Source organism: Lacerta agilis, chromosome 3 (assembly GCF_009819535.1).
Source record: "Lacerta agilis isolate rLacAgi1 chromosome 3, rLacAgi1.pri, whole genome shotgun sequence".
Taxonomy (NCBI): Eukaryota; Metazoa; Chordata; class Lepidosauria; order Squamata; family Lacertidae; genus Lacerta; species Lacerta agilis.
The window spans coordinates 21513690-21538531 of NC_046314.1; the positions used below are offsets into that span (position 1 = coordinate 21513690).

A 24842-nucleotide genomic window follows, 5' to 3' on the forward strand; every position below is an offset into this window, starting at 1 on the left:
TGCAGATCTCAGAACAAGAAACACAACTCTGAGAATCACATAGCAGTCCTGTGGAGTCTCCTGTCTCTAGTATGTTAAAATATTTAGTAAAACTGTTTGAATGAATCAGGGATATGAGATCAAATACAGAACATGAGGATTCTTTTTTTTCCTTTCAAAGGGAAGGTTTGAAGGGAGAAGAGAATATACTGAAACTAGAGATTACTGTAAAGGACCTGTGTGCCTGTGTGAAACGAGGCAGAGATAGAGAGGCGCTAGAGCAACATATTAATTAAAGTAGACATCACAAGCAAAACTCAGATGATTCCTGAATCTTTTGAATTTTCTCCCTTTTAAGGGAATAATTACTGTCGTTGCATAAAGACTCCAGTCTGTAGGCTATAGAAGTACTGTAAATTAATAATAGCGCTTTAATTAGATATACCCAACACAGAGTGTCCAGTACTAAATTCAAAAATTATTGCAGATCCAAGAAGAGGATATTTGGTTGTCTGATGGAAGAAAGGGAAAGATGGGTGATAAATTTTAATTCAGTTCCTATTTAAAGGTGAAGCTACTTAATTTGCACTTTCTGAAACAATATGAGAATCAATACAGCTATCCTTCGAAGTTCACACTTCTCCAAATGCAACACTTGAAATGCATTATATTTGGGGATATTGCTTTGCAAAAATGTGTATAAAAGGCAAAATTGCATACAAACTCATGTATATTAGGAGAAATTCAGACTAAAATGACGGTGAATTTTAATAAGGACTTGTTTTTAAAAATTGGAAACGGATGTGGCAATGTGGAGAACTGAAGTTAAGGTAAGAAAAATGACAAACTGAGGGCAAACAAAATTTGACAGATTTGCCATTCCCTAGACATGAGGCAGGAATTCTCCTTTTAGAATTCCTTCCATAGGGAAGTCAAACAGGCTAATACAATCATTGCCTTCTGCAAACAATTGGACATGTTTCTATCCCAGCAAGTGTGGGGAGTTGTTGTTAACCAGGCGGGTAATTTTATGTTACTTCTACAATGCAATATGCAGTTTTATATTTATATTTTATTCATTTATATAAAAGATATTTATATATTGCTGTATCATAAAAACATACCACAGCCTTTTACAACAATATAAAAAAACATAAAACCAAACAGTAGCATCGTAAAAAGTTTTTAAAAGGTCAAAAGCAAAAATAAATTAAAAACAAACATCAGTAGACCATTCCCTACCACAAATTATGCAGTTGGTTTTCCTGCACTTGGGGAAATCGTGGGGGTCAGCACACTCAAGAGTGCAATGGGTGAGTCCCACCTTCATGATCATAGTGTCTCCTCTGCCAGGTAAGAATTTTTTTATTATTATTATTATTATTATTATTATTATTATTATTATTATTGACGCAGTTTTGCAGCCACCCTGAGGGCAAAATGCCATGGGGAAGGGGTGTAAAAAAGAAAATAAGTAACTATATACGTTGCTGCATAGATAATATTATCTGAAATGTATGAGCAGCAGAAAGGATACCTGTAGGCTATTTTGATAGGTCTGAACAGTCGGTTCCAGAGAGTAGGCCAAAGAAGTGATGATTGAGTCCAGAATGGGTAAGAGAAGAGTATAACTCTGCAGATATGTGGGGATAGGAGAGGAATTAGTTTGGTCCACTTTTACAACAGACTGATGGGGGGAAATTCATTCCGTCTGCTTTTCACAGTGAACCGATGCTCTTGAATTTCTTGCAGATCAGAACACAACTGCCAGATTATGCAGTCCTCTAGATTTCAGTGTGCAAAATGTGTGTACAGAGCCAAACATTTTATGTATAAAATGTGCACTTTAAAGTGTGTATCTTATATAAAAAATGTGTGCAAAATTTAACACAGATTCTAATGGCAATTAACTTTTCAGTATCTATATTATCTCACATGTCAGAATATTATCTAGATTCTAACAAAATGATGTTACCAAAAATGTTATTCTCGTTTCTAACTCTACCTATCTGAACTGCAGCAAAGACTCTAAAGAAATGGCAAACAATGATTACAACCTTCATTATTCAGTGCAAGAGACCTAGACAGTGATGGACTGTATTGTATCAACATTCCCAGAGAGTGGTTATAGGTCTACCACATTTGCAAAGACACCATGATGTGGGCCATATGCAAAATGTCATTAGTGTGATAAACTATGTAAAAGAGAAGATTTGGATACAGTTGGAATAACAAACCTATTTGCAAAAGCAGAATTAAGGATATGGCGACCAGGGCTATCAAAATTAACACCACCTATATCACCATTGATACTCTTCGCATTGCACCCCTCCTTCTAAGCACCTGTTAGAAAATTGGCTGATACAAAATGGAGAGAGAGAAAAGGCTTGTACAGATTGATACACTCTTATGAAAATGATATTTCTCTTGCAGGAGGGCAAATTTTGGAAAGAAAGGAGGGAATCTATCTATGAACACAAGGAACTTAGCACTTTTATTCTGGTAATGGCACAATTACTGATAGCAAAAGACTGGAAAGGCCACATCGCACAATGGAAACAGAAAGTATGGACAGTTGTTTTATCTGAGAAACTAACTAAGGGAGCACATTCCCTGAATGACCATAGAACCATAACATGGAATTGTAGTGTTGGAAGGGATCTCACGGGTCATCTAGTCCAACCCTCTGCAATGCAGGAAACTCTTGCCCAATGTGGGGCTTGAACCCATGACCCTGAGATTAAGAGTCTTGTGCTATTATCTGATATGGGTATTTTGTTGAAATGCGGAACCATTTTACAAAATACTCCAATGAACACCCTGATGACTGGCACCCACCTCTGTTCTGGAGGAGTGGGTGGGAGTGGGGAAATGAACTGTTTTGATAATTCCAGTTACAGGTAGATAGTCAAAATAATAATAATAATAAAAAAATCCTTCCAGTAGCACCTTAGAGACCAACTAAGTTTGTTCTTGGTATGAGCTTTCATGTGCATGCACACTTCTTCAGACAGACTGAAACAGAAGTTACCAGACCCTTATATATAGTGAGAGAGTGGGGAGGGGTATTACTCAGAAGGGTGGTGGGAATGGTGTGGAAAACCTGTTGAAGGCTGTTAACGACTGCAATTGGTCTTACAGGAAAAAGCAAGGGGTGAGATGGCTAACGAAAGCTTTGTCATGTATAATGAGATAAGAATCCAATGTCTTTGTTCAGACCAGGTCTCTCCATGGTTTTAAGTTTGGTAATGAGTTGCAATTCAGCAACTTCTCTTTTTGTTTGCCTATATTCTTTTTCTTTATATATATAGTATTAAAATAGATCCTAACATCTAACTGTGTGTTTTAATAAATCTATGCAGCCCACCTAAAAGACTTGTAAAGTTATCTCTGCCTTAGCAGGAAGAAGAAGAAGAAGAAGAAGAAGAAGAGGAAGAAGAAGAAGAAGAAGAAGAAGAAGGAACGCCCTTCTGTTCTTGAAAATTGGCAGCATTCAGGTTGTTGTGGTGACCCTTTTCTGGAACAGGCCACATTTCAGTATGCTTATGATATATAAAAACATGAAGCATTTTCAACTGTGGTATAGGAACATAGGAAGCTAGCTGTGTCAGGCGCTCCTCCACATGCAGCTGCTGGGTGACCTTGGGCTAGTCACACTTCTCTGAAGTCTCTCAGCCCCACTCACCTCACAGAGTGTTTGTTGTGGGGGAGGAAGGGAAAGGAGAATGTTAGCCGCTTTGAGACTCCTTCGGGTAGTGAAAAGCGGGATATCAAATCCAAACTCCTCTTCTTCTTCTTCTTCTTCTTCTTCTTCTTCTTCTTCTTCTTCTTCTCCCATCTAATTCAGTATTGTCTACACTGGTCTAGGACCAGGGAAACTGAGTTTCATCATATTTTCCTTCTCATCCACGAAACACATTGGGTGACCTTGGGACAGACATTATCTCTCAGCTTTAGCTCCCTTGCAGAGATGCTGTGAAGAGAACATGTTGCGAAAGATGAAATATTCAGTGTCCCAAGTCCCTTGGAGGAGGAATGCTGGGATTTATAATAACAAACTTCAATAATTTCTCTTTGTAAAGTGACACGTTTGACTTGAAAAGCCGGTGCTTCCCTTGTTATCTCAGTTATAATGAAGGAAAATGTTTGCGATTCTTTCAAAACCATTGGCGTTTCACATATGCAAATCAGGTAGGTATATAAATGTTGAGTAACCTCTCTGCCTCTTCCAGCTGAGCAGTAAAGTGAACTATGCTTAGCAAAGAATGTTGGAGTGGAAAAACCTCCTAACCCATCAATTAAGGAGTAACTGCTCTCCAGAGCTAAAATAAAAGGCATTGAAAATGTATGAAGATATTAAATGAACCTCTGAAGCATACACTGCAGTCTATCACATGGTGTATATATTTATGCAGAGCAGGAATATTTGGATAAGAATAATACAGTGTGAAAATCCCTGGTCAATTTATTTTATTTTATTTTTTATGAAAAATATTTTAACCACTAGACTGAAAAATCATTGGAAAAAGTTTAAACTTAAGGGATAGTTGATGGCAATTTAGCATACTAAAGCAGTGAGGAAAATGTTCTTTTAAAAATGAGGTTTAAAATATACCTCACCAGTGATAGATTTTATTACAAATACAGTGGTACCTTGGGTTACAAACACCTTGGGTTACAAACACTTCGGCTTACAGACTCCGCTAACCCGGAAGTAGTACCTTGGGTTAAGAGCTTTGCCCCAGGATGAGAACAGAAATTGAGCGGCGGTGGCAGCGGGAGGCCCCATTAGCTAAAGTGGTACCTCAGGTTAAGAATAGTTTCAGGTTAAGAACGGACCTTCAGAATGAATTAAGTTCGTAACCAGAGGTACCACTGTACCTTAAGAGCCTGGTAAATGGGCCAACATTGTGCGTGTGATGTCACACATGAGGTCTGGACATTGGGAGGAGCCTGGGGTAGAGCTGGGTACAGTAGGAACTGGCCACTTGAAGCTGCACTCCGCACTCAGCATCCTCTGCCCCCTGATTTCTTGGGGATATTGGGTCTGGCTCCCTCCCAAAAATAGGGGGGGGATGCTTCGCTCCCATGAGTTGGTGCCCCTGCCACATAACACTTCCCTGAAGAAGTCACAACTCTCCTTAGACAGTGATGGAGGGGGCAGTGTGGAATTTAGTAAGAGCATCCTTAACTGACTCCAATAGCTGTACCTGTTCCAACTATCAGAAGGGTTTTAGAAGTCCTGCACAAAATGTAACTGGAGACCACCTATGCACTGACAGGTAGACCATGGGACGCATTGGCCAAGGGTGGACTTCAACATTGCACTCTTCTGAACAGCATTGCAGCTTCCCAGGTGGAAGGATATCACCTCTCCTTCCCCTGCACACTGTCCTGGGGGGTTCTCCTGACCCTCTGAGAGCCAATTTCAGGGTTGGGTATGTGATGGGGGATGACAGGGGTTAAGCTGCATTGCACAAGTGGAACTCCTTTGTGATGGAGCATGTTAGGTTCATCTTGCCGCGAGTAACAAGAAAATTGAGTGCCAACCTTTGATTTATTATGGAACAGGAACAACCAAGCCAAGGTGCGATCTCCCTAATGAACCCACTCCAGGTGCATGAACCTAGTAAGCTGGTATGGCAAAGGAATGATTCCAATAAAAGGTGACAGCATGCAAAATTTCAGGAAAAGAATAAGAATCATAAGGCACTTTAAGGTTAAAGAAGGTCATTTGCTATCATTTATTAACTGGAAGGAAAGGAAGGTTAGACTTTGTGTGGTAAAATAGAACTGGATAAAGCCTTTTTTTGATGCTTTAGCTGGAGGAGCATAAGCTTGAGCTAGCATATATTCCAAGGGGTGGAGAAAAAGTATTCCCCCAACCACTTATAAATTAGAAACCATGGTCAATCACTAGCCCAGCAGGACACTATTGCAGAACAACAGAGAAGAGAACCTATGGCCAGACAATGCAGGAAATAAGGGGAGAAGAACCCCAGCTATAAAAGAGTACAAAACCATAGGCCACTTCTCCAGCTATGATGTATTTATGGTGAAAATGAAATGGAAATTGATGGTGAAGATGCAAGCCTATTAGGAAAAGGGGCAGCGAAGCAGATTGCCGCTTGCTCCCTTCAGAATACTTCCACCCCACCCTTCCTTGGGGTTGCTAAGCAACAGCTTGAGAGAGAATTATTAACTGTTAGCTGAAGCTTAGGGATGCCAAGGAAGAAGTCAACCACAGCCTGGTGGAGGGACAGAAAGAGAGAGCTGGGACACTCAGATGAAACACTAAGAAAATGGAGGACTGGAAGTGGATCAACGACCAAGAATTGGAGCCCAGCAGAGTCTCGTGGGGAATTTCCTAGTACAGCCAATCTTAGGAGGAATCTAGGCACATATATAAAACACTGTGAAAATCCTTTTTAAAAATGTTTTGAAAAAGATATTGAATTTCCCTTGAGCTCACAATCACCATCTAGTGTCACATTTGAATAATGCACTTAAAACGTTATATTTGCCACTGTATAGCCAAGTCCCTGGTTTGCAAAGGAGCAACCAGGGAACTCACTTTAAGATCCTGATTGTTCCTCTGGACCCAGCATCATTGTGAGGCATTGTGTGTTTGTATGCAGAAGGGCAGATCACTGGAAGGGCAGATCCTGAAGTTGAGGCTCCAGTACTTTGGCCACCTCATGAGAAGGGAAGACTCCCTGGAAAAGACCCTGATGTTGGGAAAGATGGAGGGCGCAAGGAGAAGGGGACGACAGAGGATGAGATGGTTGGACAATGTTCTCGAAGCTACTAACATGAGTTTGGCCAAACTGCGGGAGGCAGTGAAGGATAGGCATGCCTGGCGTGCTCTGGTCCATGGGGTCACGAAGAGTCAGACACGACTGAATGACTGAACAACAACAACAACAACATGCAGAAGGGGGTGTGTGTGGCTCCCCCCCACAAAACATCTGGAGAGTATTAAGAGAAAGCAAAAGCTGAGGCATTTGATTAGAGAAATCTGAATCCTAAGATTAACATTAATATAAAAGAGTTAGGGGAGGAACAAAATACTAGTTTCAGGTTAAATAATTAACTGAAACTTTTTCTGAAGTTTGTTACCATGGATTGTATAGCATCACAGATATTAATTTTAATCATATAATCTAATCCTTATTGATTTCTCAACTGCCACAATTTGGTATAAAATATAATCACATTCTATTGAAAAATAAATAAGTACTAGCTCAAAATCACAATTAATTTCTGTGGCAAACGCTGCTATTGAAGTAACCCCTCATTTACCTCAGCCATTGATCCCTTTAAATAGAAACAGAACCATTAGCTTTGCTGGAGAGGGAGCACAGATAAGGAGAGGAGAGGACTTCAGTTCCTCCTCCAGAGTGATGAGTTTAACAGCACCCTATGCAGGTGTGGGTTGTTTACTTGGCTTCCCACCCTCAAGCATGAGATTATTCTCTTAATGGAGGAGAGATTTTATCCTGCCACTTCCAGCAACTGAGAGAAAAGAAAGAGGAGGAAACCAGAACCACACTCCACTGCAGTCATCAGTGCTCTGGATCACGGCGAATGACAGCTTCCCTCTACAGCTTTGCTTCTCATTGGGAGAAAGATGACTGGTATTTCCAGGGAAGATAGCATCCCTGAAACACTGTCAATTCTTACAGGAAGCAAAGCCCAAGGTAGCATGGGTAGAAGAAAGCATTCACTACTTCAGGCCAGGGAAAGGTCGAAAGTCCAGGCATTCTCACTCTAATGAGTATACCTGGAAGGAAACCTCCTACGGTACGAGGAGAAATTGATTGGAGTGGGCCTGAATGCATACAACAAAGTGTCAGCGCCCCAATGAAGTTTTATGAGAATGACCTTTGAGGTCAGCTTGGATAATATCACAGCCTTGTGCTATATATCTCACTGATAAATACAGCTGAAATTGCCTTGAGCGCCAACTTGCAGCTCAACTGGTTAATAATGAGAACAGAATGAACTTAACTACAGGCACATGGTGGGATTTCTAGTCTCAGTTGTCTCCCTTGACTTGTAGTTTCTAGTATGGACAAATACTTACGGGAGGCTGCAGAAATAAAACAAGCAAAATATTTTACACATGAGAACAGTTGTTTTTTAACTGAATGTCTAAGGGTTCCTCTAAACAACTTATTTATTCAGCATTTCTCCTGGTTTGCATGCACAAAGCTTATGCATAGGTTATGTGGCACCTGGTCTTTGTTGAGTATTCATTCTTATCTGTGGGGCAGATATGCTACAATCTGATTTTCTTGTGGGATGTTTGTACATATTCTTATTAATCATTTACTCATTCTGTACCTTTCGCTGCATTTCCCCATTACCTTCCTAGAAGTCAGGTTTGGGGGATTTTTTTTGGGTGGATTTGTTACACTAGGGGGGGGGGGGAGATCCCTTTAATCCACTGTAATTTCTGGTATGTGGTTGAACAATAACAGTATGAAGGAGCCCTAATAGGTTTATTTGGGACTATGCCAGTATAGTCTCTGGATAGATAGAAGTTGTGCAGAAACCTTATTTCTGGCTTTCCCCAGGAAACACCTTCAGAGACTGCTTAGATAGGTGGTTATTATGTTGTGGTTCTGCAAAGTCCCCTATTGGCAGCTCAATCCCCGCAAGAGGGTGAGCTCCCATTGCTTTCTCCCAGCTCCTGCCAACCTAGCAGTTCGAAAGCATACCAATGCAAGTAGATAATTAGGTACCACTGCGGTGGGAAGGTAAACAACATTTCTGTGTGCTCTGGTTTCTGTCAGTGTTCTGTTGTGCCAGAAGCAGTTTAGTCATGCTGGCCAAATGACATGGAAAGCTGTTTGTGGACAAACGCTGGCTCCCTGAAGCGAGATGAGTGCTGCAACTCCACAGTAGCCTTTGACTGGACTTAACTGTCCAGGGGTCCTTTACCTTTTTTTTTTTTTACCTATTGACAGCTCAGGTGCAGGTGTAGATTCAGGTAGATAAACGTTACCCTAGCTCTGTGGAAGTTTATTTTCCATCAGTGGCTATTGTAGGACCAATCCAACATCATGAGCAAGTACAAATTGCTTCCCAACATTGGAATGGGCCCTGAGCCAGTGTTTTCTTTTAGATGGGCAATATTGTTGTCATGTATTTGAATCCATGCATGTGACCTTGGGAACCGCAGCAGAAATGCCCAGCACATATTATAAATGTAAAATAAATTCGAGTGCTAATTTTATCAGACTATGATTGCTGCCTGCAATTTATTCACACAGAGTTGAGTACATTTGTTGATAAGATGGAAATGTTATATAATTTGTCCTTGCTGCATGCAATTTATGGAAGCATACCTTACAATAATCACTGTGCAGGCATTAATTAATCGAGTTCATACAAATTGTGTTCCATACCTACAATATAAATGAATTAGGTATCTCAGGACTTATCACACAATCATACAATTAGTCCCTGCTCATATTTCTGTGACAGGCAATAATTCATGTAAATCTCGACTTATTCTCTGCAGTGAATTCTGGTTACTTCCAGTAGCACCACAAATGGTGAATCTGACTTCCAGGTTTAGGTTTATGTCTATTTTTCATGTCCATATTTCAGAGTATGGGTAAACACCACTGACTTTGAAATAGCCTGGAGAAGTCCAAAATTCCCTTCATGCACCCTTTACCCTCTCTGTGTGTTCAATGATGGCAATGGGTGTTCAAAGGAGCCTAGAATTATCCATGCATCCAGTATCCTTTCTAGAACAATTAGATCCTCTCTGCAGCCCCCCCAAGGCACAATTTAATGGGTGGGATCATTATATGTAGAAGGCTTCCACATAAAAGGAGACAGATTGGATGCTTCCACAAATGGATAGCCTGATATATTGAGCCTCATAAGAACAGTTGTCCTCATTAGATCTGACACAAAGTCTCCCAACTCCTGGTTTCCCATCTGGAGTAGTCAAGTCCTCTCTGCCACCTTTCTGCCCATCTAGAAAGATATATTACTCCCACACATTCCAGCCTTTGTCATATTAAAATGTTCTCCAGTGGCATGCAAGTTGGACCTGAATCCAGAGTCTCTGATGTTCCATCACAATAGATCCTTTATATATTGACTAGAATGCCAAACTTTTTGATAGTCAATTGAGTATGGCCATGTCATTCTTTTCATAAAGGGAGCATATATGTTGTTACTAGGGAGATTCCTATATCAGGCTGACTTAAATTGAGAGGGCTGTGTCTGTTATCAGACAATATCTATGTCTGAAGAGCACTTTGTATAACTTTGCAGGGGAAGTGTGTGTGTGTGTATGTGTGTGTGTGTGCGCGCACACACACACACACACACACATTAATGCACATATTTCATAGGCACAGCCATCTCCTGCAATTTATGACTGGATATCTATTAGCTGAGAAGCTCTAAATGTTCCCTTTTTATGATGATAATAACAGGCCACCCATCTGTTGTAATAACAGAGAGAAGGAGAATTTCTAGACATTGGATTTCTCTGGGGTTTTTTAAAGGGGTCATATAATGGTAGACACATGAGTACATATTGTAAGCCAGTATATTTTCCAATGATGGTTGATCCTATATATAAATGAATATGGCAATATTGGTTTCAATTAGTTTCTCATTCATCTTATCTTAAATTCAGTTTGTTCCACTTCCACATCAGTTTGCAAATAAAAATAATGTAAACATTTCGGGGTGCATTTATTGCAATATATGCATCTTGGCAAACAAGTTTTCCCTAATGTGATACATTGTTGTACATTATTTTCAGCCATATACACAATTTTGCATCCACTTCCCACAGTATACACTTTTCTGAACACATTTTTTTGCTGGTGAAGTGCATGCTGTGTTATGGATCACATACTGGAAGTGCAGATTAGGTAGGTTGCATTGAATTAATTACTCCCCCATTCCTTCAAGTGCATATAATAACTCTGCGCTGTAAAATAAGAGGCTTGTTTCTTTTTACTCTTTCCCATCATTTCCAAAATGCCATCTTCCTTCCACCCCTATTTCCCCCCCAAGCATTCATGGGATTCAGGAGGTGCCACCCGCTCACTTGTCTTCATTAGGATTTTTATTTATGTTTGAGCTTTGTGGTGAGAATGTTGAAAATCCCTCTAGAGCATATGAAACAGAATATATACAATATTTCCCTTCTCTTGTTGATTTTGAAATAAGAAGTATACAAGCAAGCTGTGAAGAGCCAGTTGCCATCAAAGGTCTATTTCTCCAGGGATCAGCATAAGTGTTCTTTTACTAGAACAAGTTAAAGAATGATTGCAACAACACATTTGATGGAAACTAGTCTTTCAACCCCAGTGGTACCTTTTATCTCTACTGGAAATTGGATTAATTCAAGCCTTTCTTTTCCTGCTATTTATATTTCTAAGATCCTCAGCAAAGTCTTTCATCTAGAAATTCATATACCAATCTGCTTAAAATTCATGGCATAGGATCTGAATATCCATCCTGGCAGACATACTGAAAATTCTCTGTGTTTAGTTCTATTTGAATTGTTAGCAAACAAGTCTCAATATGCAGGATGTTTATAATTCAGTGAGATGATGCTAGAAAGCACAATAGGGGAAGAGCAAGAAAATATGTCTCAGCTATAAACACATTGTGTGATCACATTTCAGCCCTCAAACCATCTGAGACGACTCCTCTCGGAGTATTTCAAATGCAGGCTACATTTTCCTGGATTTGTTCAAACCCTTCATCCAACAATTTGTTGCAGGGAAGGTGATTCCAGTGCATACAAGGATCAACCCCCTTGTCTTCAAGAGACTTCCTATTCCTTTCAATAAAACTTTCCTGCATACAGTGGAACGGACTGCGTATATACATGTATTCCCCTACTTTAAATTAAGAGAACCAAATTCACTTACATATCAATTTATCTGAAGCCAAATTGAGTGTGCCCAGGCCTTTTGTGCACTTCTTGCAAAGCAGCACACCCCAAACGTCAGTGTGAGGCAGTCTGCACAAACAGCAGTGAACACCAGGATCACTATGACCACAGCAACAGCAGGCCCAGGTATAAGACACAAAGGGCGAATCCTGCTGCATGCATAGAACTCCGCTTACACTGCCATAGATAAACCCTTTCAATTTATTTAAATGCACATTGCATATTTTAAAGAATTTTTTATATAAAAAAACCCTTCAGCAATTCGTTGAAGTTGATAGGATTGAAGACAACTAAAAGAATGCATACTCAACGAATGTGCCATAGGATACGTCTCTACACATGTACAATCATGTATACAAAACAGTGTATACTTGTTTATTTATACAGGTCAGCTATTGTGTACACAGGAACACAGACTTCACACTCGCTGAACATTGCACTTGAATGACTGTATGAGCGCACAGCTCAGCTGTTTTGTACATAGGTACACAGCAGGTTTTACTGCCAATGAATGTAATGTGGGAATATCCCCTACTGTGAAATAAAGACCCTGAGATTGACCACAGGGAATGCATTGAGGAATTCTTTGAGAACTGTGTGTGGCCATTGTTGATTGAGGCCATAGGGAGGAAAAATACTTCACCAGTGAGCATGTCAGAACTTAGGCTGCATTTTTTTTGCACATCTTTTTTAAAAGTTGGACAGGTATTTTTGGTTGAGACCTAATTAGCAGTTGGGTTTTTTTTTTTAAATGAAAAGTGTTCATAAGAACTCTGGAAGCCACAAGAAGTTACTCCCTCTGAGAAGAAATGACAGCCCGCCAGCTATGTCAAAGTAAATCATCTAATTCCCCAGTCATTAAAAGGATTTTGCCAGGGTATTCATCACTTTTGAGTTGTGTGTTTGAAGAACTATGAAAGGACTTCAACCTTTGCAGATGGAAGAGACTGTAGGCATTTTGATGGTTTTCCATCCCCCCCCCCCAAAAAAATGATACCTATCCTCCATTTGGAGCAGACTAATAATTATTTCTCAGGGTCTTCTGCTGCATGCATTACATAGCCCTTCAGTAACAACAGACTGAATTTTCACGTTTCTGAACTTGGGTGGGCTGAAGTGTAATATTTATGTATCTACTGTAACAATTATGTGACTGTTGCCAATGTGTGCACAATAACTTGACATAGATTTAGGAGTAACAGTGGCTTTGGGGGAAAAACATGTGCATAAAAGCTACAGGACATTTACATAGACTACTTAAGGTTGGCTGGATTGTGGCAGTAGGCCACAGCCAAACAAGCTCACATATATTATGAAAAATTGTGCATCCTTACCCCCCCCCCAATCTACAATTTATTGGGAACAACTGCTGCTCATGCTCATATAACAATAGTCTAGCCTACTTACAGGGCTGCTGTAGAGATAAAGATAAAGATATAATGCACTCAACCTTGAGCATGTGAGAGATAAATTAGCAAGCTACTAATATTTAATGTTGTCCATAGCTCATGTAAGGAAAAATAAACACACACAAATCCAGAAAAGCACATACACACCATTTAACTGCAACATTCCACCATCCTGATTTTATAGCAAAGTAAGAAAACTGTAAAAAGTTTGCCAACCATAATGAGCCACAAAAAGCAATAAGCAAACCAACAAACCCCTAAGTGTGTACAGTTTCACAACTTTGGTGTCTAACCTACCAACTCTCAGCCAACATACCTCACAGAGCTGCTGTAAATATACAGTATATATATATATTAAAAAAACAGGGAGGGGAAGATAATGTACAACGGCTTGAGCTCCTGGGAGGAGAAGCAAGACGAACATATACAACAAACATCCAATACTCTAAGAATGAGCCATTTCCCAACTTTGAGTAAAATACACACAAAAAAACCATGTTGCCAACCTCGATAAACAAACACAGCACCCTTGTGCTAAAGTAGGCCTACAGTCTATAGGAATCTTAATTTGCTGCAGCAGTATGGTGTTAGACTGTTTTTGTAATTTAATATTAATTTTGTCCGGGTTTTTTTTGGTTTTTTTGTATGGTTACTTTACTATATCGTAATAAATAACAGCCCAGTGATGACCAACATTAGCTGTGTGGCAAATAGGAAATGGGGTGGATATTACCATATTTTCTCTGTAAGAAGGAAGAGGTACTTCCAAAGTACAGAATACCAGCACCTGGCAATTGCATTTTATAGGTGGACAGTGAATGAACAAAATAATGTGGTAACATAAGGAAGTGTTTAAACAAACATACCCCAATTCAGTGGCAGTCTATCCTCCTCCATCTTGAGCCAGCCTAGCAGCAACAACAATGAGCTTCACCTGTTTTCATTCCCCTCACCTGTTGTTCTGGGAGGCTCCACCTCCCAAGTCGCAGGTGGGAGTGGTTATCATTCCTTGCTCTGATTGCTTAGCAACAGTGATACAGTGGTAAACCACCCTTAGCAACAGCAGCTTCTTTGTATGGGCCTAGTTATTGCCTGCATGTTTTGCTTTCTAACTTACTGAATTACCTTTCTTTAAAAAAAAAAAAAAAAACCCTGAAAGCTAAGAATTTGGTCACTCTGCTGGCTCAGGGCCCAGTATCTGTGTATCACTTGTATAGTGGCTTTGGTTATGGGGGGGGGGTAGGCCTAGAGTTCCCTACCCATTGTTTATACATGATAGGGTAAACAAATACCACTTGGGCAGCCTGCAAAGTTCACAGAACTCAAATATTTCAGGATGATTTTGTGCATACAGTTTTTCAAAATGCAAAGCCAGCTGCAGAATCGCTTCTCTTCATTGGAGCCTCTTGCCAAAAAAGAAGAAGGCCCCAAACACATTTAAAGTTGCCATTTTGCTCAGGTATTACAACTTGTATTCTGGAAAGTAGGATAGAAGTTGAGGCCTTTGAGGAACTAATAAACACCGAAGTCTGATAAAGAATATTAAAGAATAAAGATAATAATGCCCCTTACAATAATGCTATATGGTCATCATCAGGTCAATAATTTCTCAATACTTTCAGGATATGGCTGGCAGTGTATATCTTGTCAATTAATTTACTTTCTGCAGCATTACTGCAGATTTTCCTTCTTTATCATTCTGTCTGCTTCACGCAGCATAAAGCTAGGTAGTTTTGCTACTTATGAAATTTGTATTTTATATGAAAAGAGGAACAAAGCAAAGGGAAGCAGGAACAGAGCAAATGTTAGGAATCACAGGAATGGAAATGTCAGTACTATAAGAACATTACATTATTCACTTAATGCTAAAATTGCTAGGGAGAAATTCATAGCGACTTTAGCGTGTAGAAATAGTAACGCAATTAACATAGAATTGGAAAAATAACTGTACTATAGCCATGTCTGTACTGTGAAGACCCAAAACATGACAAGTGGGTTAAAGTATTGCAGGGTTTTGCAGTGAAAATCCCGCATTTTGCAGCACCCCGCAAACAGAGCAATAGGCACTCAAACCTGGGTGTCATGGTGTCAGCCAAAAACCAAACGCCATCCGATTCACTCCAAACCGGCGCCAAACATTGGGGAAACCCCCGCGCTTTGAAGCACCCAAAAAACAGAGCAATACCCACTCAAGCCTGGGGTTCAAAAGCTCACCAAAACCCAATATTGTCTCACTCCAAACCAGTGCCAAACTTTGGCAAAAGTACCTATTGCAGGGTTTTGTAGCAAAGCCCCCCACATTTTGCAGTGCCCCACAAACGGAGCAATAGCCACTCAAACTCAGGGTTCAAGAGATCACCTCATATTTGGGGTGGTGGTGGTAAGCTTTTGAGCCCCGGGTTTGAGTGACTATTGCTCCATTTGTGAGGCAATGCAAAATGCGGGGGGTTTGTTGAAAAATGCTGCAAAACGCTGCAAAACTTTTGCCAAAGTTGGGTGCTGGTTTAGTGTGAATCGGACAATGGTGGGGTTTTGGTAACCATTTGACCCCCAGGTTTGAGTGGCTATTGCTCTGTCTGTGGGGCGCTGCAAAATACGGGGGTTTCACTGCAAAATGCTACAGAACTTTTGCCAAAGTTTGGTGCTGCAAAACGACTGCAAAACTTTGGCAATGGTTTTGAGGGGATCCCAGATTTGGGGGTTCATAGTACTTTGGCCACCTCATGAGAAGAGACCCTGATGTTGGGAAAGATGGAGGGCACAAGGAGAAGGGGACGGCAGAGGATGAGATGGTTGGACAGTGTTCTCGAAGCTACTAACATGAGTTTGGCCAAACCGCGAGAGGCAGTGAAGGATAGGCGTGCCTGGCGTGCTCTGGTCCATGGGGTCACGAAGAGTTGGACACGACTGAACGACTGAACAACAACAACAATATTTGCTACCCAAACTATGAACTAGCAGACATTCTATCATCTCCAAGCTTTGGATAAGTAACATGGTTGGTCTTTGCTGTTCATTCCCAGCCCCAAGTGAGTGAGTGAGTGAGACAGATCCTCTCATGGTGTCAGCCATTAAAAGCTGGATTTGTTTGAAAATGGATGAGTTTGCGCGAGACACTTTGGATAGATTCAAAAGGGAAGCAGGCTACTTTTATAATGATGCTGATGCTGATGATAAACTTACTTCATTCCCCAAACCAATCTGCAGCTCTGAAAAGCAGCTTTCTGTAAATGCAAGCACCTTTGATTTGGGTGAGCATCCCATCATGAATTCAGTGATGAAAGTGCTCACCAGTAGCACATACTCATCTCTTCCCTACTCCAGTCTACACTGTACAAGCTGTGAGAGTTGGCTGCTCTAGTGTGACATTCTTCCACCCACTACTTGACAATAAAATCATACAGGCCTCAGTGCAGCTTAGACAAAAACAAATAAAAGCCTACAAAACAGAGGTGCTTTCTCTTTTATACAATTCATATATATATATATATATATATATATATATATAACCTTGAGAATAGAGCACAAAGCAAAATTAGGAATAATAGACAAAATTACAGAGTGGTATAATATTGTTGCATGATTCATTTAATGGTAAAATGACAAGGTAGAAACTATACAATGTAAAAATAGCAAGGCAATCAAAATTGCAACTGGAGGAGGGTGGAAATCTTACTTTCCTTATTGGAAATTAACTATACATTCCTTTCACAATTCAGTCTGCCAATATTGGAATGCTTGGCAGTGGCTTTGATTTTCAACTCCACCAAATTAACAAGCCTGTTGCAACAAGAAAAGCCCTACAAATCTTTGATCCTCTAGGGCATAACTAAAGTTTAGATGTCGGGTCTGCTGCTTCTGTCTCAAACAGCAGAAAGGAAAGTGTGCATTCCACAGATCTGCAGTGAGGAACCTACCTAGTGCATTTGCATGTGGCTTTATCCCGTGGTTTTTTTTCTTAAAAAAATGTTTAGGGGTGCTCTCCTAATTTAGATTCACAAAATGTTTAGGGATATGCGTACCCCTGCGTACCCCCAGGGAAAAAAAGCACTGTCTTTATTTAATGTGCTTTTGTGTGTGTGAGGAATACTGCTGTAACAGTATTACAATGGGAAACATTACTATAGAGTGCATCCTCCCTGTCAGTAGATCTCTGTCCTTGGAATACTGTACTGGAGAAAGTAGGGAGGCAATTTTTGCTGATCTCACCTTCTTCCTGCAGCCTGTGTTGCCCCTGAAAAGCTGCTGTGGAGTCTTGGGGAACCGTCTGAAACAGTGTTGGAGGTGCTACAGATGGGAAGAGGGAATCATCTGCCGAGAGCATCCATTGGCCCTTGGCCCTTTGCATGAATAGAAAGAAGCCTTCCATTCATGGAACACCCAAGTCTGGATCCAATCAAAGATACATAGTTAAAAGGGCTCTTCCTAGCAAATAAGGAAGTTTTCTTAGTAATTCACAGCGTTTTCTTCAGAATAATCCCACTGCAGTGAATCTTAATGCATGATTCTTACAAATGATTGGGCACATTAATGAGAATAGGTGCAGCAACAGCTGCTAGCCATGATGGTTTATAGATCCTCCATTTTCATTATATATATATATATATATACACCCTTAATAACAGAGGTCCAGGGTGAGAGGACAAGAACCAGAATGGCTGCTGCCATCAAGGACTTCGCAGAGGCATCTGAATGATGTTACTGGGAACTGAATGCTGGGTGGGCTCTTCTTATTTTTTCAATGCCTTCAGAATTTCTGAAGGCATTAGAAATTGCAAGTACGTATTTCATACCCCGCAAAATGTATTCAACAATCAGGATAATTATGCTTGTGTATCCTGAAACATCTCTATCCATCTCCCCTTTCTTTGATTTACTCCTCCTCCTTTTCTGATCAGCAGTGTCGAGTAATCAGAAATGAAATCAGTTAGGCACGTGTCCATAAGAAGGGCATTTCACCAGGTAAGAGGGCAATAGAATAAACAAGATGACACAGAGTGCTCAAGGAGTCCATGGCAGGAAATCTCTTATGACCTCTTGAGATAAGAGCAAGTGAAGAGACCCTACTTAATCAGGCTTGTCCTCCTAAAGAGGGTATGTGCTGGTGAATTTCAATATTGTGTTTTGTTAAGGAAACTTGGCAGCACCGGTTTGAAACGTATCCAGCAAGATGCAATTGATTTCTTACATAAACTAACCACGGATATTTTGTGTGCAACATATCTTGTATAAGGGAGAGAAAAATGGCTTCAAATCTTTATATGGGTTTTTGTTACTTCAGTGCAAGGCTCAAGGTCAGTTCAGTCACTCTACATCCCTCCATACTGAAATGTCTCTATGTACACCACAGCATGGGAGAAGAAATACTGACATAGTGATTCAATGCTGACAGATACCACTATCTAATATTTGCCTTCCACCCATGCAAGTCAGTAGCAAGTCATACATTACTTCAAGGTAGCTGTTAGGTGGATTTGCAGCTGGTTGACTGACCAAACCCAAAGAGTGCTCACTCATCACCCTGGAAAAAATGAGACCAGTGAGGTGTTGCAGAGTTCTGTCCTGGACTCGTGGTTGTTCAATGTCTTTATAAACTACTTGGATAAAGATATCGAGAGAATGCTCATCAAATTTGCTGATGACACCAAATTTGGAGGGGTAGCTAATGCCGTACAAGACAGAATCAAGATTCAAGATGACCTTAACAGATTGGAGAACTGGGCCCCAACTAACAAAATGAATGTCAAGGGAATGGACTTCCTTGGAAGGACTTCATCTGAAGTTTTAAAGTGGAGGTTGAATGGCTATCTGTCATCAGTGCTTTAGCTGAGATTCCTGCATTGCAGGGGCTCTTCCATCTCTGCTGAGAACGAATACAGCTTTCTGCTTCCCAACCCTCAACTTTGAAAGATTGGCGGAATATGTGCTCCCATATTGCAGTGTTACAGTGAGGAAGAATTCAGCCTCTAACCTCTTATCAATTAATCAAAATGAAGTCCTATTTTTTTTTAAATGTCACAAACTGGTGGGGTGTATGGAATGGGGAAAGGATGTGCAACACTCGTCACTGTTGTTGCACAGCAATTTGCTGTCAGGTGCTTGTCAGTGGAGGCCTATGCAGACTCAGCAATCTCACTAAGTTCACGAATTTTTCCTAATGATGCAAGCATGCCACATTTTTCTGTAGCAAAAAAGAACCCCAAGAACACAGTAGGCAAGGGGTGGGAAACCTGACACCCTCCAGATGTAACTGAACTGCGACTCCCATCACTCCTGGCTATTGGCCACACGGGCTGGAGGCTCGTTGAACCTCACAATTTGCCTTTGTTTTGGGCCACATTCATTGGTGATCAGAATAGAATATTATTTCACATAATAAGACATAGCTGGCTGTGGCTGGAGGAACATGTCAGCTGTTGGGTCTCCTACAGTAAAACTCCACCTTACCGTGATATGTCTTATTTTCTCTGTCCAGTGTCACAGGAGCTTGCTATGATGAGGCTACTCCAGCCTCCTTCTTTCTCACTCTCACTTTTAAAGAACTTATAAACACAGTTTTGTCCTGCGCCAGTATATCATTGCTCATACCTTTGATAGTGCAGCCTGCTATGATATTGATTGTGCAACTGTGACAGTCAGTCTGTTGATTTGTGCTCAAATAGGAATCGCAGCAGCTCCAGCAGTTGGGAAGGATAAAATAGGTGTTAACAGCAAGCTGTCCAATGGCATTCACTTTTTGGGGGGAGGGGGTGCCTGGCGGGCGAGAGATTTACATTCCTTTGAAGATTACACAAATGTGTGATGATAATGGCTGTTTTATTGTTAGAGATTCCTATGGTACCTTTTCCTTTGTAACTTAAGTGGTGGGAAGGACCCTTACTGCTTTGTGGCAAAATTGATTTCCTCTCCCCCATTCCATTGTGCACATGCTTCTTCAAATGCTTCTTCAAATGCCTTCACTGCCACTGTGCAGATGAATTATAGGGATTTTACTTCACTGTGGTGAGGAAGCAGTTAGAGTAGCTGATCTTCTATAAACAAATATGTACTGTCTTCAAAGTTTGCTTTCTTTGGTCCAGTGAGTCCACTAACACACACACACACACACACACACACACACACACTTAGGTATTTATGCATATGCTCTTCCTGGACGCTATCTGTTCTTTTCCATGTGCACAGCCTTGCTGACCAGTGGGGTGCCAACACCTACGTAGTGGGGGCAGTGGCATAGCTAGCCTCTGCGCTGCTGGGGGTGGCGGCAGCGCAGAAGCACCCCCTGGGGGAGGGGCACGAGTGCGTCGTGACGTCATCATGACGCCACAACACACGTGGATGCAGAAAGGGGGGATTTTCCCCTTTCTGAGGCTTTTTTCGGCGGGGGGTGGTGGCCAGCAAGGAGGGGGTGACAAGTTTGACACCCCCCCTGGCGGGTCCGACCCCCCCGCCGAAAAAAGCGGCGGAAAGGGGAAAAACAAGCAGAGCTGGGCTTGAATGCGCCCTGCTCTGCTTCCTTCCCCCCCCTCCCAGCAGTTTTTTTCGGCGGGGGGTGGTGGCCAGCGGGGAGGGGATGTCATGCCAGCATGACACCCCCTCCTTGCTGCCCCCCCACCGGAAAATAGCCGCTGGAAGGGGGGAAAGGCGACATGCCCCTGTTCGGGTCCGCCCGTCGGGGCGGGGTGGGAGGGGCCGGCCAAAGTGTCACCCCCCTCCCCTGGAACTAAGGGTGGCCCGCCCCCCACCCCCCCTTGCGACGCCCCTGAGTAGGGGTGCCCATGGGGTTCCCCTTGAAGGAAATGGCTGGGTGCATTGCTGTGCATCCTGCAATAAATGCTCCCAGCTGATCTCTGGCTAGGGAAAAGGAAGAAAGGAAAATGGGGATTCCCTCTACAGCAAACAACTTCGTGCACAGGATGGAGTGGTACAAATATTCTGTGAATGCATTAGTATACTCTGGTGCATGCTACGCAATTTTATATTGTCATTCATTGATCCCCGTTATCCATTAACATAATGTATGAAGTATTGCTTGGAGTCAACTGACATCTTAAGGTGGTGGTGTTTCAGGCGCAATTGAAAATGCACTGCCCAGAGACACTGAAGTGAATCGGGCGTCTCTTGTGAAGAATCTTGTGCACTTGTGCTAAAGAGAATGAGTTGCTGGATCAGTGTGCATGGTTTGGTATCAGAGTCAAATTCTTACTGCAAAGGAGGCTAGGTGAGCCCATTGATTCTAATTAAGGGAAGTTAGGAGCTCATCTAAGCTTCAGACATTCTGTCTCTATCCAGCATGGCCACCTGCTTTTATCTACGCTCCCCTGTGCCTGATCTCCTGCCTTGTGAGCTCTGCCTTTTGGCTCACCGCTGGGTCCTTCAATTCACAGGACATTACTGATGGTTTCTTCCTTCATAGTGCCTGTACAAAATTTTCTCTGAGGACAACATAGTGGGTCGAAGTAATTAGAACCCCATCCCTGCTGTTCCTCTCTCTGCTTCTACAGCTGTATCCCCCCTTGGTTTCCAGTGGGGAGATAAGAAAGTCCTGCATGGCCAGCCGCCAGTGTGTGACATCACTTCCAACTCACTTGTATTCCTTTCCCGTTGGAAAGGATGCATTGGCCCATGAAGGTTGGGCGCCAGGTGTTGCTAGCCTCTTCTGCTGTGGTTCCTCTTAGAACATGCCTTAGAAATAAGATCTAGAGCCTCTGTTTTGCATGCAGAACATCCCAGGTTCAATCCCCAGCATCTCCAGGTAGGGCTGGGATAGAGCCTGGTCTGAAACTCCTGGAGAGCTACTGTCCATCAGCATAGACAGTACTGAACTAAGAAGGACCCATGATCTGACTCACTACAAGTGTTCATGTGTTCCTAGGTATGATGTTGCATGATGATGCTAAACAATGTTTGGAAAAACCACGGGGTTGGAAGCCTTTACATAGGTCACGATTCATGCAGGAGCAGTAGGGAAGCAGCATCTGCTGTCATTAAAATTATTCCTTCCATATGTTTCTGTTCTCAGCAAAGTAATAACTGTAAAATAAGCCTTCTGGCGCATAAAAGAAGTGAACTTTTAAGTGAACAAGTAATATATAACAAACAACTTATTCAGCAAAGTCTCTTCTTCCCCCACCCTCCCTCATGGATGGTTTATAAGCAGATTGCAAAACTCCTTCGTTAATTTGTTCCTGGCAACGCTGCTACTCTTTTGTTAAGGAAGAAGAATAAAAAGCTTGTAGGTATTCACTACAAATATCTCTTCTGTGACATTCTTCATGTATTTCTTAGTTCACATGAGACTTGCATTTTTGTTTCTACCCCTTGACAATACATCTATGAAACCCTCCTGGCACAGGGAGAACTTTGGATAACTGTGTATACAATTTGGTTTTCATTTGGAGTCGACATCAAAGCATGCATTCATAAACCTTTCCAAGAAAAGCTTGTAAAGAGTGCCAGTAAAAGACGTGTTTGTATCCATATTTGTTCTATTAACTTTTATTGTCAGTGTTAAGTATTAGCATGTATAACTAATGGCATAATCCTATGCATGTCTGCTCAAAAGTAAGCCCCACTTAGTTCAATGGCAATTGACAGAAGCCTAGGTATACCATGGTTGACCTTTTGCCTAAGAATATTATAACAGACCCACCAAGTGTCCCCATTTTCCAGGGACAGTCTTGGATTTGCAGAAGCTGTCCCAGTTTCTGATTTGATCCCAGAATGTCCCACTTTTCCTTAGGACACCCCCACTGTATTTTCATCAGAGAAATGTTGGTGGGTGTGGAAGTATGCGACCCCTGAGCCAAGGAGATAAGTAACTATACAACCTTTAGAAGACATCTGAAGGCAGCCCTGTATAGGGAAGTTTTTAAATGTGTAATGTTATATTATGTTTTTATATGTGTTGGAAGCTGCCCAGAGTGGCTGGGGCAACCCAGTCAGATGGGTGGGGTATAAATAAATTATTATTATTATTATTATTATTATTATTATTATTATTATTATTATTGAATAGGACGTCCCTATTCTCATTGAAGAAATGTTGGAGCATGTGCAGGTTCACTAGGGAGTATGGAGCACTGTTTCACCCATTTCCATCTTCCCTCCCACCTTCTTTTTGATACCAAGTCCAGTGAGTGGTACTGCTTGTCTACTTCCTCCTCCTCAGACTCCTTGTTGCTCCTGCTAAATGCAACGGAGATGAAGATGTGAACAAAACTAGAACTATATAGTACTACTTGTCATTGGTTGCGGCTCCACCTATTGGTTCTGCTATGTCTCTGCCCCAGAAGCTCGCTTGGTGATAGTTCTGCCCACCTCTGCTTTGGTTGGATGCAAGCGCTATCTGCGGCAGCAGTCTGCCAGCATTCTGTGTGGAGGCACACTTTTGCTGCTTCCAGTGTGGCAGGCTGGACATCAGGATTGCTCGGCTGAGCATGATCTAGATGAGGTTAAGCCTGTTTTAAGGCCCATTTATTACAATGGGACCTTTGGGGGGTGTCATTGCAAATTGCAAGCATAGGGTGCCCATGCTGAATCATTCCCACAGTGCTTTGCAAAGAGCAAAACCCCTTACTAGGGTCCCAGTTCAGGCTGAGGCCCTTGCAGAGGGTATTCTATTTTATTTTATATAAAAAAGCAGCATGAATTTAAGGATGGAAGTATATAGCTAACATCACCATGTCACCTAGCCATTAAGCTTATATATCCTCCTACGTTGAACTCAGTTAGACTGAAAAGGGCCCAACTTTGGCTGGATCTTATGCACAACTTACTGTAGCCAGATCATAGAGGTATTGGGTGCCTACCTTGGGAGCAGGGCTTTTTCCCCCAGCCTGAACGCAGTTCTGGCACCCCTCAGGCAGGGGTGGCAACTTGAATAAAATATTGTGGGGGCCCAGGTAAGCCCCGCTCTGCATAATTGATCACATAACGCAGTACACACGCACCATTTGAATGGGAATGCCTATCAACTATAGGGGGCCCAGCTCCCTCAAAAAAATAATAATTGTGGGGGCCGAAGTCCCCACGGCCCCTAGGAATTGGCTCCTATGCTCTCAGGTGGGCACTATTGCCATTCTAAGAGAACAAGGAAGGTATTTATGGTTCCAGCACCTCTTTTTCTAGAAAAGTAGCACTGCTTGGGAGCACACCTTCTACTGTCTTCTTGACTAGACCAGCCACCTGGGTCATTTTATTGATGACGAAATCAAGTAGAGGCAATACTGTGTGGAGGAGTATTTAGGATTTGAACACAGGGTTGCCCCGAAAACACACTAGAACGTGTTCAATATGCTGTCTGCCACACCACACCCGTCTTCTGCTATTATTGTTGCTGTCAGTAATAAATGTTCTTTTTCACACCACATATAAAATGTAAATTAAAGCATTTTGTTATAAATAAGATGTCACAGTGATTGATTTCCCTGACAATAACACTGGAAATAAGTCACCTTCCCTTTATATTACTGCTTTAATAATTTATTTAGCACAAATAGTCCTTTCCCTGT

General features: G+C 41.7%; 1 pseudogene; it reads right to left on the minus strand.

Moving 5' to 3' along the window:
- Window positions 1-1190: 1190 nt before the first annotated feature.
- LOC117044820 lies at window positions 1191-1340 on the minus strand (annotated as a pseudogene).
- Between the last annotated feature and the right edge of the window lie 23502 nt (window positions 1341-24842).